The sequence below is a fragment of the Rana temporaria genome, chromosome 5, assembly GCF_905171775.1.
Source record: "Rana temporaria chromosome 5, aRanTem1.1, whole genome shotgun sequence".
Classification (NCBI taxonomy): Eukaryota; Metazoa; Chordata; class Amphibia; order Anura; family Ranidae; genus Rana; species Rana temporaria.
Genome location: NC_053493.1, coordinates 420015161 through 420028475, shown reverse-complemented (window position 1 = coordinate 420028475; position 13315 = coordinate 420015161).

Here is a 13315-nt window from a genome sequence, read left to right as displayed (position 1 = left end):
CTGCCTAGTCTCTCCTGAAAGGAAGGATATATAACCCTAAGGTCAATGCTGCTGTGTCTGTCCATGAACGGAAGAGAAATGAAGACTACTGCTCCTCATCTGGGATCTCTACCCCTACTATACCTCAGAGTCTTCTCAAAAACTTCCACTGAGTTTACACACACCTCTCCCCGTTCTTCAGCTCCGGTGACCGATCGCGGGACACCGGTGGCGATCGGGTCCGCGGGTCCCGCGGGCGCGGTCACGGAACTTCGGACCAGGTAGCGAGCGCGCCACGGCTGGGCTTAAAGAGACACGTACAGGTACGTGATTGTGCCCAGCCGTGCCATTCTGCCGACGTATTTTGTCGGTAGGGGGTCCTTAAAGGGTCACTAAAGGAAAAATGTTTTTTTTTGCTGAAATGACTGTTTACAGGGTATAGAGACATAATAGTTAACTGATTCCTTTTAAAAATGATTACAAATAGATAAAAATCAATCATATAATGTGCCTGCAGGTTAGTTTCACTTTTAAACTGGTTTCATGTTCCTGTGAACTAGAGAGACACACAGAACAAAAACAAACAAATCCAGGGCAGTGTTTTGTTTTTAAAATGAATCGGATTGGTTCTGTTAAGTTTTAGACACACAGTAATGACAGCTTAGACCACCGTGAAAAGCTCCCAGCATGATGGTTATAAGGAAACAGGCAACCAGGAAGTGTGGAGATCACAGCAGAATTACAGTAACTTCAAAGCAAAAAATGAACAATAAGGACATGAAACCAGTACTGCAGTAAGGTAAAGGAAGCTATTTAGCTAAAAAAAAATCCTTTAGTGATCCTTTAAGTGGTTAAAATCCATACTAGACCGAAAAGGGCCTGGTATGGATTGGGGAAGACTAAAGGGAACACCATTTGTGTAAACATTTTTGTATTGCTGGCAGTGGTATTGTATTGCCAGCAATTTAAATGTCAGTTTTGCTGCAGCTGGTTCTATACATGGTACAAATGCACCACTTTACAGGCAGACTAAGGGCACTATATTTATTTTTAATTTGTATTATTTCACTTTAAGCATAATTCAAATCACTCCTCCTGTAAAAATGATCTTTTGATACATGCCCCCCTGGGCAGTACTCAGACCCCCATACCCTTTTTATGGCCAATAACGTGCCCACAAGCATTCAGAATGGGGACTTTTGATTTTTCAAGTTCGGGTCCCATAGGCCTTAATAGAGTTTGCGGCTTGAGTCCGTACTTTTTACATGTTTGGGAGTTGTGGTGCGAACCCGTCTCTATACAGGAGAAGCAGGCAGTACAGTTGCCTTTAGACAAAAAACAATCTATCTATCTTCTAAAACACAGAAACCCTGCTAGAGGGAGCACAGCATCTTCTCCCTCTTTTGTGTATGGAGGGCAATGGGCATCTCTCACTAAGATAGGCCACTAATGACCCTGTGTGTTATTTTACTTCCGGGGTCCCAGCTAGTGTAGCCGAGGATGCAGCTATTCAAGCAGAATCTGTGCTTGAATAGTTGCATTGGAGGGTAGTGAAGACATTGGGGTCTAATACGCCCCAATGTCTCCATAAAGAGGACCTGTCACCTACCTATCACATAGGAAGCTTGTTAGCCTCCTTGTGACAGCCATAAAATAAATGAATTAATTAAATAAAAATAATATATATATATTTTTTTAAAGCACCTCCTTACACACCTCATATAAAAAGCATGTGTTTGTAAACATAACTTGCACAGTACATTGAGGTATAATTCTAGGGCCGTAATTCATGGTTAACTCTAAACTAACCTGTAAAGGCTTTTAAAATGTTACCTATGGAGAATTCGGATAACATCTTTTTTTCTGCAATCCCATGGGTGTGCGCAATTTTTAAGGCCTTGTACACACGGCCAGACATGTCCGATGAAAACGGTCCGCGGACCGTTTTCATCGGACATGTCTGCTGGGAGGTTTTGGTCTGATGTGTGTACACACCATCAGACCAAAATCCCCGCGGACAGAGAACGCGGTGACGTATACGACACCGACGTTCTCTGACGCGGAAGTTTAATGCTTCCACGCATGCGTCGAATCAATGCGACGCATGCGCAGGATTTCGGGCCGCTGGTTATACGTCATAACCAGCGGACATGTCCGATGAGTCATACTGACCATCGGACATGGTTCCAGCGGACAAGTTTCTTAGCATGCTAAGAAACTTTTGTCCGCTGGAAACCTGTCTGCTAGCCCAGGAATCTGGTAGGCCCTACACACGGTCAGACATGTCCGCGGAAACTGGTCTGCGGACCAGTTTCAGCGGACATGTTCGGTCGTCTGTACGTCCGACCGGACATTTTTCTGGCGGATCGGACAGGTTTCCAGCGGACAAATGTTTCTTAGCATGCTAAGAAACTTGTCCGCTGGAAGCCTGTCCGTCGGACATGTTCGGTCGTCTGTACGACTCACCGGACATGTCCGCTCGGCCGAAAGCCCTCGCATGCGTCGAAGCATTGACCTTCCAGGGCCGCGCACGTCGCCGCGTCATCGTCGCGGCCACGTCACCGCGTATCGTGTCCGCGCGGATTTCTGTTTGATGGTGTGTACAACCATCAGACAGAAATCCGGCAGCGGACCGTTTTCATCGGACAGTCCGTCCGTGTGTACGAGGCCTTAGACTAACATGTTTGGTATCTATTTAATTAACACAACCCAATCTTTAATATTTTCCAAACAAATTGGGTATTATATTGTGTTTGTTTACACTAAAATTAATTTTAATATATTTTTTTCCTGCAAATATGCATTTGATAAAAACAGCAGTGCAAATTTAGTGTGACATAAAAAGTTGGAGCTACTACCATTTTATTTTCCAGGGTCTCTGCTTTCTGAAAATATATACAATTTCGAGCACAAAATGGCTCTGTGTGCTCTGGTGTTCCATGCATCCCCATGCAGGCAATCCCATTGATGTCAGTAGGGACACAGCTGCTGCTTCCAGTGTGACATTAATATTATTAATTATTATACAGGATTTATATAACACCAACAGTTTACACAGCGCTTTACAATATGAAAAGGGAGACAATACAGTTAGAATACAATAAAATACAAGAGCATTAAGAGGGCCCTGCACAGAAGAGCTTACAATCTAATAGGGTCGGGTGGGTGCGGGTGCATGGCCCTGAATGCAGACAGTGTGAGTTTGGCGACCCCCACCCACATAGATGTCACATTGGGGCTGTGTCTGTGTAGTCATTGTGTCTAGGGTTGCCACCTGTCCAGTATTTACCTGGACAGTCCGGGTTTTGAATCATGTGTCCGGGTTTTAGTCCCCCCTGAAACCCCGGACACAATATTCAGACAGGAATGTGGCTCAAAACAGGGCCACAAGGTTAGGGGGCACTATGCGCCTTGCATTACTATTCTCTTTGGTGCCCCTAAAGTTGTCCCAGGTCTGTTATCCTATAGTGTATCCCCTTCCCGACCGCCGCATGTACATATACGTCGGCAGAATGGCACGTACAGGCACATTGGCGTACCTGTACGTCCCTGCCTAGACGTGGGTGGGGGGTCCGATCGGGACCCCCCCCGTGACTTGCGGCGGTCGGGTCCCCTCGGGGAGCGATCCGGGACGATGGCGCGGCTATTTGTTTATAGCCGCTCCGTCGCGATCGCTCCCCGGAGCTGAAGAACGGGGAGAGCCGTATGTAAACACGGCTTCCCCGTGCTTCACTATGGCGCTGCATCGATCGAGTGATCCCCTTTATAGGGAGACATGATCGATGACATCATTCCTACAGCCACACCCCCCTACAGTTGTAAACACACACTAAGGAAACACTAACTCCTACAGTGCCCCCTGTGGTTAACTCCCAAACTGCAACTATCATTTTCACAATAAACAATGCAATTTAAATGCATTTTTTGCTGTGAAAATGACAATGGTCCCAAAAATGTGTCAAAATTGTCTGAAGTGTCCGCCATAATGTCGCAGTCACGAAAAAAATCGCTGATCGCTGATCGCCGCCATTAGTAGTAAAAAAAAAAAATAATAATAAAAATGCAATAAAACTATCCCCTATTTTGTAAACGCTATAAATTTTGCGCAAACCAATTGATAAACGCTTATTGCGATTTTTTAACCAAAAATAGGTAGAAGCATACGTATCGGCCTAAACTGAGGGAAAAAAAAATGTTATATATGTTTTTGGGGGATATTTATTATAGCAAAAAGTAAAAAATATTGCATTTTTTTCAAAATTGTCGCTCTATTTTTGTTTATAGCGCAAAAAATAAAAACCGCAGAGGTCATCAAATACCACCAAAAGAAAGCTCTATTTGTGGGGAAAAAAGGACGCCAATTTTGTTTGGGAGCCACGTCGCACGACCGCGCAATTGTCTGTTAAAACGACGCAGTGCCGAACTGTAAAAACACCTTGGGTCTTTAGGCAGCATTATGGTCCGGTCCTTAAGTGGGTATAGTAAAAAAAAAAAAAATACTGTGCACCGCTAATTTCGCTAAAGTGTTCGGGTTTGGATTGAAGAAAAAGTGGTAACCCTAGTGGCTTCCATGTTATATCCAGTGACTGTGTAGCATACTTTCAGTGCACCCTGCTTCATATAATATGTATGGCTTCCATGTTATATCCAGTGACTGTGTAGCATACTTTCAGTGCACCCTGCTTCATATAATATGTATGGCTTCCATGTTATATCCAGTAACTGTGTAGCATACTTTCAGTGCAGATTGCTGCGTATAATATTATACGGCTTCCATTCTAGATCCACTCATCATGCAGCATAGGGGTTGATTTACTGAAGGCAAATCCATTTTGCACTACAAGTACACTTGGAAATGCAGTCGGATACAGGGCTGGACTGGGACAAAAATTTGGCCTTGGACTTCATCCAGACTGGCCCACTTTGACAGGTCTCTCCCATGGCGGCCGGACAACTCCCGCCCCCCCCCCCCCCCCCGGCCATCCAAGCCCCCTCTCCCCCTAGCCACTAGTCATTCTACTTTAATAGAATAGAACGGCTGGTACTGGTACTCTTATAGGCAGTACCAGTGGGGAAGCTAGACATTATTTCACCCGGGGCAAAGAATCAGTTCGGTGCCCCCCCTCTTATGGGACAAGATTAGGCAGAAGTGAGAAACTCCCAGGCCATAGATGTTGAGTCAGCTGTCTGTCCCCTCCCCCATGCTCCTCTATTGCCCCCCCCTGCCCCTCTGGTCCTCCTCTTGCTTCTCTGTTCCCCCCCAGGTGAGCGATGCGAGGAGGGAGAGGAGGTGAGCGCTGCGGGAAGGGAGAGACAGAGGAGCGGAGGGAGGCGGCGGTCCGCTGTCACTGAAGCCGGCCCACTGAGCCATCGGCCCACCGGGAAACTCCCTGTAGTCCCAATGGCCAGTCCATCCCTGGTCGGATACCAATTATGGGCCACCTTTCAGGCCGATAACAATATGAGGTACTGATATTCTGTTTACATCCAGCTGCCCCAGAAGTAGCCTGATATCAGTTGACACCTAGGCCTTTTTTTGTATTCTAACAGCCACTGGCCACTGTCAGAATACAGGAAAAAAGAGCAGATAGCATGGGAATCAATAGCCAGGTTGCTATTGACTATTTTAAATTGCCAATAGCTAGTGGGCTATTGCACCCGTCCACTGCCTGTTGTCAATCAGCAAAGGAGAGGATTTGAAGGAGAACATTCTTCTTCAGGTCTTCCTCTGCTGATTGACAGCAGGCAGTGGGCGGGTGCAATAGTCAGCCTAATTTTAAAATTGAAACAGCCAATGGCAGTCTGGCTATGGTTCCCCCACTACCTGCTGTTTACATTCAGCTGCCATTAACCACTTGCTGACGGCCGTACGACTTTGTACGGCCTCAGCGCGGCTCCCAATTTCTAACAGGCCGTGTTTTTACGGCCTCTCCTTTACACGTTCCCCGCGCGCGCTCCCGAGCGCGCGGCGGGGAACTTCTGTACTGGCCGTGTCCCTTGGACACAGCCAGTCACAGATCGCCGTGAACGGCCAATCGGAGCGGCCGTTTCCTAGGCGATCTGTGCGGCCAATGAGAGATGATCTCATATGTTTACATATGAGATCATCTCTCATTCCCGGCTCTCGCAGACAGCGGTGCTGTCAGGGGAGAGAGGAGACGGATCTGTGTCTCTTGTACATAGAGACATAGATCGGTCACCCCCCCAGTCACCCCCCCTCCCCCACAGTTAGAACACTAATTAGGGTACACATTTAACCCCTTCCTCACCCCCTAGTGTTAACCCTTCCCTGCCAGTCACATTTATACAGTAATTAGTGCATATTTATAGCACTGATTGCAGTATAAATGTGAATGGCGCCAAAAATGTGTCAAAAGTGTCCGATGTGTCCGCCATAACGGCGCAGTCCCAATAAAAATCGCAGATCGCCGCCATTTCTAGTAAAAAAAAAGCATTTATACAGTAATTAGTGCATATTTATAGCACTGATTGCAGTATAAATGTGAATGGCGCCAAAAATGTGTCAAAAGTGTCCGATGTGTCCGCCATAACGGCGCAGTCCCAATAAAAATCGCAGATCGCCGCCATTTCTAGTAAAAAAAAAGCATTTATACAGTAATTAGTGCATATTTATAGCACTGATTGCAGTATAAATGTGAATGGCGCCAAAAATGTGTCAAAAGTGTCCGATGTGTCCGCCATAACGTCGCAGTCCCAATAAAAATCGCAGATCGCCGCCATTTCTAGTAAAAAAAAAAATTTATACAGTAATTAGTGCATATTTATAGCACTGATTGCAGTATAAATGTGAATGGCGCCAAAAATGTGTCAAAAGTGTCCGATGTGTCCGCCATAACGTCGCAGTCCCAATAAAAATCGCAGATCGCCGCCATTTCTAGTAAAAAAAAAAAAAAATAAATAATAATAATTCTGTCCCTTATTTTGTAGGCGCTATAACTTTTGCGCAAACCAGTCGCATATTGCGATTTTTTTTTTTTTTACTAAAAATATGTAGAATACGTATCGGCCTAGACTGAGGATAAAAAAAAAAACGTAAAAAAAAAAATTGAGCTATTTATTATAGCAACAAAGTAAAAATATTTTATTTTTTTTCAAAATTGTCGCTCTATTTTTGTTTATAGCGCAAAAAATAAAAACCGCAGAGGTGATCAAATACCACCAAAAGAAAGCTCTATTTGTGGGGAAAAAAGGACGTTAATTTTGTTTGGGAGCCACGTCGCACGACCGCGCAATTGTCAGTTAAAGCGACGCAGTGCCGAATCGCAAAAAGTCCTCTGGTCAGGAAGGGGTTTAAGTGCCCAGTAAGGAAGTGGTTAAATAAATTGTGCAGAAAGAGGTTAGCTGTGTGTGTGTGTGTGTGTGTGGGGGGGGGGGGGGGGTGGAAAGCTAATTATTTTTTTTATTTTTTGGGGCCGCCAGCCGCTGTCAAAGCACCTGACCAAGACTGACAACTGGTGAATGGAAAACTGGAATAAGCACTTGGAAGAAGAAAACCGACAACTGACACAACTTGCCTTTGGTAAGCGGACAACTTAATTACGGTGGTGGGCACCTTCCGTTTTTTTATATCACCGCATTCAACTGGCACTGTATCTGATCATCATTAGTGTTGCTCATTAGTGTTGCTCACGAATATTCGTATTGCGAATATTCGGCTCGAATATGGCATATTCGAGTATTCGCGATATATTTCGAATTTCGCGGTGAATATTCGCTATTCCGAATATTCGCATTTTTTTTAATTTTATTTTTAAAACAGATCACGTCCTATCGACGTCTAAAAGCATTGCTGGTATGATTAGAGACCCTGGGCCGAGTAGCTAAGCTGAGGCGATCCTTTTATGTTGCCGAATATAAAAAAAAAAAAAATTGCGAAATTTCGCTAATGCGAATGCGAAAATGATTGCGAATTTTCGATAACTGTGGTAGGAGAACTCTGATTGTCTCTGATGCAAAAGGGGGGGGGCTTTGTGTATGTTTCTGTTATGAATATTTGTATGTTTGATATTATTTTTTTTTGTAAGAAGGAAAAAATTGCGCATACCTTAAAAAAAGGGGAGAATACAGCAGCAACTCAAAAATGTTATACAACATAAATTAATACAAGACAGAAAATGGAGTCGCTCTACAAGAATAAAAAATATGTCTAGTGACAAGACATGTGGGCAAATTATAAAATAAGCAAGCGCAAATAACTTGTGAAATACACAGTGAAACAAATATATAAAGAAATATAGTCCCAATAATAGAAAAATAATCTTTCATAAAAATGTCTTTGATATGTGAAGTGAAAAAAAGTCCAAAGCATGCAGCATGAACGTGTTCAATCTTCAAGGTGTTTGATTGACAAACGGCTGTGACAGATGGATAGAGTAAAGAATCACCACCAATGCAAAACACTTTTTATTTTCTATTGTAAAATATCAAGAATATTCTGAGCCAATCAGAGTGCTCCTTCCGCATTTGCCGAATATTCGCAATTATTTTGTATTGTAAAATATCAAGAATATTCTGAGCCAATCAGAGTGCTCCTTCCGCATTTGCCGAATATTCGCAATTATTTTGTATTGTAAAATATCAAGAATATTCTGAGCCAATCAGAGTGCTCCTTCCGCATTTGCCGAATATTCGCAATTATTTTGTATTGTAAAATATCACGAATATTCTGAGCCAATCAGAGTGCTCCTTCCGCATTTGCCGAAATTTCGCAATTATTTTGTATTGTAAAATATCAAGAATATTCTGAGCCAATCAGAGTGCTCCTTCCGCATTTGTCGAAATTTCGCAATTATTTTGTATTGTAAAATATCACGAATATTCTGAGCCAATCAGAGTGCTCCTTCCGAAATTTCGCCATCAATATCGCATTCGCATTTTGCGAAATTTCGATACAATATCACGAATATTCTGAGCCAATCAGAGTGCAAAATATCACGAATATTCTGAGCCAATCAGAGTGCTCCTTCCGCTGTTGTCGAAAATTCGCAATTATTTTCGCATTCGCAATAGCGAAAATTCGCAATCATTTCATTTCGATAAAATATCACGAATATTCGAATTTAGCGAATATATCTCGAATATTCGACTATATATTCGAGATATATCGCGAAATCGAATATGGCGTATTCTGCTCAACACTAATCATCATATCTGCATCATCCTTCATTATTCATTTGGTCATCAGTGTTTGAGTTTTGTGGTGATATCATTAAGAACTTTTGAGTGCTGTTGGCATACAATTTTGGGATCACCGATTTGGCGTATTAACCTCTCATTGTTTACACATATAATTAGACATTCATTTTGTGAATATAGGGCCAGATTCACGTAGAATCGCGGTGGCGTAACTTATCCTAGATAAGTTACACCGCCGCAATTTTTCATCGCAAGTGCCTGATTCACCAAGCACTTGCGATGAAAACCCGCGGCCTCCGGCGCAAGGCGGGCCAATTCAAATGGGCGTGTGCCATTTAAATTAGGCGCGCTCCCGCGCCGGACCTACTGCGCATGCTCCGTTTCCTAACTCCCGCCGTGCTTTGCGCGCGCGTGACGTCATTTTTTTAAACGGCGACCTGCGTAGCGTACTTCCGTATTCCCGGACGGCTTACGCAAACGACGTTGATTTTTAAATTTCGACGCGGGAACCACGGCCATACTTTAGACAGCAATACACTTGCTGACTAAAGTTAAGGCACCAAAAAAAAGTGTAACTATGCGACGGGAAAATATACTAGCGGCGACGTAGCGAACGCGAAAAACCGTCGTGGATCGGCCGTAACTCCTAATTTGCATACCCGACGCTGGTTTACGACGCAAACTCCCCCCAGCGGCGGCCGCGGTACTGCATCCTAAGATCCGACAGTGTAAAACAATTACACCTGTTGGATCTAAGGGCTATCTATGCGTAACTCATTCTATGAATCAGCCGCATAGATAGAAACAGAGATACGACGGCGTATCAGGAGAAACGCCGTCGTATCTCATTTGTGAATCTGGACTTATATACCGTATTTATCGCGGTATAACGCGCTCCCGCGTATACCGCGCACCCCCAAAGTGACCCCCAAACCTGTGGAAAAAAAGTTATTTTTGTACTTACAGTTTTGGTGTCTTGCGCGGCGTCCATCGGCGGCCTCGTCGGGTCCGGCGTCCTTCTGCGGCTTCGGGTGTCCTCTTCGGCGGGTCCGGCGTCCTTCTGCGTCGTCGGGTGTCCTTCTGCGGCGTCGGGTGTTCTTCTGCGGCGGGTCCGGTGTCCTCTTCGGCGGGTCCGGTGTCCTCTTCGGCGGGTCCGGCGTCCTCGCGGCGTCCTCGCGTCCTCCCCGCTCGTTTCCCGCGCCGAGTTTTGAATACTGCGCCAGCATATGCCGAGCGCAGTACACTCGGGCAGGCTCGGGCAGGCTCGGCAACTGTCGCGCTCACGTCCTGTACGTCCAGGACGTGACCGCGGAAGAAGCCGAGACTGGCCGAGCCTGCCCGAGTGTACTGCGCTCGGCATATGCCGGCGCAGTATTCAAAACTCGGCGCGGGTATCGGCGTATATCGCGCACCCACGATTTTGCCCTGATTTTCAGGGCAAAAAAGTGCGCGATATACGCCGATAAATACGGTACTAATTTTTCTGTGCACTCTGATTTTTTGTTTTTGTTCATTATTGTGCACCGTTTTTGGCATATCAGCCCCTGGATGCCAATCTTTTAATTGAATTTTTTATATTGGCGCAGTCTTTTCATCTTTTTATCTATTTATTGTGTGTTATTCCACCAGTACTGCTGCCTTTTGTTATTTTTATTTTTTTTAATCTTTATTTTCTCTTTGACCAATCATTTGCCCTTTCATTCTACAGTGTTTTAAGGCAGAGTTAGGCGCCTTAGAGAGGTGGAGATCTACCTGAACAACATGGGAGAAGTCAAAGATCACAGGGCACAGCGTCTTCCAATGTTGCCTCCTCACACCTGACTAAAACCTATAATTGCCGTACTACCGCGCTGCAATCACGTGCCTTTCACTGCAATTATGGGTGTTAACATTTTGCCTCCTCACCACCTTGCAGAATTTCTCAGAGGCGCATTGGAGCATTGCATACCGCACTTGTGAATGAGCCCTTATTTGCATTTGGCAATAGCACTTTTAAGGCTCATTCACGTGTGAATTTGGGGGTGGTAAAACCCTGTCCCCAATCCCTACCCCCTTTAGCTGCTAAGTGGGAGGGGGTCCGGGTGCCATGGGAAGTGGGTGCTTGAGAGTTACTATTAGCTCTCAAGCAACCAGAAACAACAGTACCAATGGGGATCGTTGGGTAACTGGGAGTTTACTGTACTACATACATTATAGTATGAGTGAGTGCACTGAGGTGACTACATACTATATACACAAGTAGGATTTTTGTTTTGTGGAACATCCTTACTTTTACCTTGGGTGAAACCCTCCTGGAATATTTTTGATCTAGTGGGGGGGTCAGCAGCAGACTGGATGAAACCCTCTAATCATGTAAAAGTACATTTTTCCACAAGTCATCAATTTCTAACAAATGAAATGTATGGATATAGTGAGAAAATAGGCCATTACGTTACTTAACCACTTAAAGCGGTGGTTCACCCTTAGAGGGCACTTTTCCCCCTTAGATTCCTGCTCGTTTTGTCTAGGGCAGACCTGGGCAAACTACGGCCCGCGGGCCGTATACGGCCCGGCGGACCTTTTAATCCGGCCCACCCCCGCCGCCGCTGCCACGTTAATCACCGCGGCGGGGAATATTACAGACAGCGTTCGTCTGAACAGCTGTTTTCCCCGCCGCGCATAGACACTCCCCCTTGGACGGATCTGTCCAATCGCGAGCAAGGGGGAGTCACATAGACACTCCCCCTTGCTCGCGATTGGACAGATCCGTCCAAGGGGGAGTGTCTATGGCATAGACACTTCCCCTTGGACGGATCTGTCCAATCGCGAGCAAGGGGGAGTCACATAGACACTCCCCCTTGCTCGCGATTGGACAGATCCGTCCAAGGGGGAGTGTCTATGCGCAGCGGGGAAAACAGCTGTTCAAACGAACGCTGTCTGTTATGTTCCCCGCCGCAGTGATAACAGTAGGCAGGGCCGGGAGGGGTCACTGTGCCCATCACACGCAGCCACTTGTGCCAACACATGCAGCCACTTGTGCCAACACATGCAGCCACTTGTGCCAACACACGCAGCCACTTGTGCCAACACACGCAGCCACTTCGCCACCATAAATTGTCGCCACTGTGCCAATCACACGCAGCCACTGTGCCAATCACACGTAGCCACTGTGCCAATCACACGCAGCCACTGTTCCCATCAAACGCAGCCACTGTGTCGATCACACGCAGCCACTGTGCCGATCACACGCAGCCACTGTGCCAATCACACGCAGCCACTGTGCCAATCACATGCAGCCACTGCCCATCAAACGCAGCCACTGTGCCCATCACACGCAGCCACTGTGCCAATCACACGCAGCCACTGTGCCAATAACACGCAGCCACTCTGCCCATCACACGCAGCCACTGTGCCCATCACACGCAGCCACTGTGCCCATCACACGCAGCCACTGTGCCCATCACACGCAGCCACTGTGCCAATCACACGCAGCCACTGTGCCAATCACACGCAGCCACTGTGCCCATCAAACGCAGCCACTGTGCCAATCACACGCAGCCACTGTGCAATCAATTGTTGCCACTGTTCCCAAACACAGCCACTGTGCCAATCACATGCAGCCACTGTGCCAATCACACGCAGCCACTGTGCCAATCACACGCAGCCACTGTGCCAATCACATGCAGCCACTGTGCCCATCAAACGCAGCCACTGTGCCAATCACACGCAGCCACTGTGCCAATAACACGCAGCCACTCTGCCCATCAAACGCAGCCACTGTGCCAATCACACGCAGCCACTGTGCCCATCAAACGCAGCCACTGTGCCATCACATGCAGCCACTGTGCCAACACACGCAGTCACTGTGCCATCAATTGTTGCCACTGTGCCCATCACACGCAGCCACTGTGCCATCAATTGTCGCCACTGTGCCCATCAAACGCAACCACTGTGCCATCACACGCAGCCACTGTGCCATCACATGCAGCCACTGTTTAATCAATTGTTATTGATTAAACAGTGGCTGCCTGTCCCCAGCCTCTGTCCCCCTCCTGTGTCATGTCCCCAGCGTCTGTCCCCCTCCTGTGTCATGTCCCCAGCCTCTGTCCCCCTCCTGTGCCATGTCCCCAGCCTCTGTCCCCCTCCTGTGTCATGTCCCCAGCCTCTGTCCCCCTCCTGTGTCATGTCCCCAGCCTCTGTC